We start from the raw sequence: 3,398 nt of genomic DNA on the forward strand, positions 1-3,398 counted from the left end.
TAGCTTCCTGTGGAGCCACCACACTGCCCTCCAGACGGGCTCCTTCCCCACTAACAGGGACTAGACACACACCTCTTTCCACATTTTCTCCAGCACTGTTTATTTTTTAAACAGTTTTATTCACACACAATCCATCCTAAGTAAACAATCAATGAGATTCCCAGTATAATCACATAGTTATGCATTTACTACCACAATCTAGATGAGGACATTTCCATTTCTTCTGCAAAGAGTGAGGAAGAGGAGAAAAAAAATGAAGAATAAAAAATAGAAAATAGAAGGAAAATAAAAATAAAATAAAATAAATGAAAACATCATACAACCACCACCACAACAAGAATCCCATACCCCTCCCTTATATCCCCCTCTTATAGACATTTAGCTTTGCTATATTGCCTTTGTTACAATTAATGGAAGCATCTTGCAATGTTACTGTTAACTATAGACTCTAGTTTGTATTGATTGTATTTTTCCTTCTATACCATCCAATTTTCAACATCTTGCAATGTTGACATTCATTTGCTCTTCCTCATGTAAAAACATTCTTATTTTTGTACATGTAATCACCATCATTGACCACTCTAGGTTTTGCTAAGTTATACAATCCCAGTCTTCATCTTCTATCTTTCCATCTGATGTCATGCATGCTCCTAGCCTTCCTCTTTCAACTTTGCTCCCACTTTTCTTTGTCCAGGGTACTTACAGTGTTGTGCTACCATCACACAGTAATGTGCTACGCATTTCTGGATCTATACAATAAATCCCATTGAATCTTCTGTACTCCTTCAGCATCAAATGCCTGATCTCTAACTTCTTTTTATCTATCTTCTAATAACCTGTGTTCTCAACTTAAACTCTCAAAATTCACTCATCAATGTTGGTTCATATTAGTGAGACCCTGCAGTATTAGTTCTTTCGTTTCTGGCTAATTTCACTCAATGCAATATTTACTGTCTACCATTCTGTCTTTTGGATATTATATGTCATATTTTGTTTTATTTTTCTTTTCCTCTCTCTCTCCTTTTATCCTTACTGATGGTCTTCATTTCTACACTCTTTTCCAAACCTCTCTCTCCTTGCTTTTCATACTGGCCTGTAGTGCTCCCTTTATTATTTCTTGTAGGGCAGATATCTTGTTTACAAACTCTATCAGTGTCTGTTTGTCTGAAAGTACTTTAAACTCTCCCTCATTTTTGAAGGACAGTTTTGCTGGATATAGAATTCCTGGTTGGCAGTATTTCTCTTTCAATATCTTAAATATATCATACCACTGCCTTCTTGCCTCCATGGTTTCTACTGAGAAACACACACACAGTCTTATCAAGCTTCCTTTGTATGTGGTGAATTGCTTTTCTCTTGCTGCTTTCAGAATTCTCTTGTTGTCTTTGGCGTTTGACAATCTGATATTTAATGTCTTGGAGTAGGTCTATGTGGATCTATTCTGTTTGGGGTATGCTGTGCTTCTTGGATCTGTAATTTTATATCTTTCATAAGAGATGGGAAATTTACAGTAACTATTTCCTCCATTATTTTTTCTGTCCCCTTTCCCTTCTCCCTTCCTTTGGGACACCCATGACACATATATTCATGTGCTTCATGTTGTCCTTCAATTCCTTGAGACCCTGTTGATATTTTTCCATCCTTTTCCCCATGTATTCTTTTATGTACAGGATTTCCAATGTTTTCTCCTCTAATTCATGAATCATTTCTTCTGCCTCTTCAAATCTGCTGTTGTATGTCTCTATTGTGTTTTTCATCTCTTCTATTTTGCCTTTCATTCTGATAAGTTCTGCCATTTGTTTTTTCAAGGTTACAAATTCTTGTTTATGGTCATCCAGTGTCTTCTTTATATCCCTCATCTCTTTTGTCACATTTTGATTTAGAAATTTGTTTGAATGTCTTTAATTAGTTGTTCCAACTCCTGTATCTCACTTGAAGTATAAGATTATTCCTTTTACTGAGCGATACCTTCCTTTTTCCTAATGTGACTCATAAATAATTTTTTGTTTCTAGGCATCTGGTTTCCTTGATTAACCCAATCAGATTTTCCCAGACCACACAGGCCCAGGTCTCAGGAGGAAGGTGTAATCAGTATCAAGTTTCCCTGAGGATGGGACCCAGAAGGTTGTCAGACTATCCTGTGCTCTAGACTCTGTGCTTTCCCTGTCCTGTCCAGCATGTGGTGCTTGTCAGCCCACAGCTCCCCATTGGTGTAAAGATGTGTGGTGTATTTAATTCTCAGTGGACCTTGTCCTGGCCAGAGCTCAAGGTTGACAGAAGCCAAGCTTAAGTTTTTTCTGGTCCCTCACCCCCAGGCCCTGGGGTCTGAATTCTCTGAGGGAAGGCAGCCACTTGAGATGGACCCCATACCCCCTTTTCTTAGGGAAGATAAGTCCTATAGGGAATTGTATCCTACACTTGACTTCTTATTTAGTCTCTCTAACTATCTTAACTCCACCCTTGCCTGGGTCAATGCTGAGGCTGAGGCTTTCTCCAATGAGCTACTTTGAATGAGAGAAAAAAAAGAAAAAAGAAAGAAATCCAATTTTCAGAGCCAGTCCCTAGCCCCCCAGTTTCACTGGTTGACCAGAGTTGGTACCCAGTTCTATGTGCCCCTTTTCTTGAGACACAGCCCTTTTCCAGTATTCTGAGCTCAGTGACTCCAAAAGCTTCTCTTTTTATTTATTGATTATTATTTTTTCATCAGCCCACCTTCTCTCTGCCAGGAGACCTCGGGGTTCCTTTCCTGCTTGCTCCAGGTTTATCTGTACTTGTAGCTTGTATTCAGTAGTCCAAATTTGTTAATTAAAACTGTGATTGGAGCTTGGTTGAGTTACCTTCCTTTGCTCCCAGCAGAGATTGTTTCCCACAGGGGAGTGTTCCAACTGAGCCTGCTCTGCCAGTGGGAGAGGGGGGTCAATTTTGCAGTTTGGGGAGCTTTACTTACAGTTCTATGCTGCAATCTCAGCCATTCCACCCATTCCAGGCTGGTGTACGATGTGTGTCCAGTCACAGATGCTCCTCAAACAGTTGTTCCAGACTATTTACTAGTTGCTCCTATTTACTAGTTGCTCTAGGGAACTGTGCCGGTTTGAATGTATTGTGTCCCCCAAATGCCATTATCTTTGTAGTCTTGTGGGGCAGACATTTGGGTGCTGGTTAGATTTGCTTGGAATGTGCCCCACCCAGCTGTGGGAGATGATGCTGATGAGATGTTCCCATGGAGGCATGGCCCCGCCCATTCAGGGTGGGTCTTGATCCAGTGGAGCCATATAAATGAGCTGACTCAGAGAGAGGGAACTCAGAGAGTGCAGCTGTGAGTGATGTTTGGAGGAGGAGCAAGCTTGCTAGAGAGGAACGTCCTGGGAGGAAGCCATTTTGAGGCCAGAGCTTTGGAG

Source organism: Choloepus didactylus, chromosome 8 (genome assembly GCF_015220235.1).
Source record: "Choloepus didactylus isolate mChoDid1 chromosome 8, mChoDid1.pri, whole genome shotgun sequence".
NCBI classification, from domain to species: domain Eukaryota; kingdom Metazoa; phylum Chordata; class Mammalia; order Pilosa; family Megalonychidae; genus Choloepus; species Choloepus didactylus.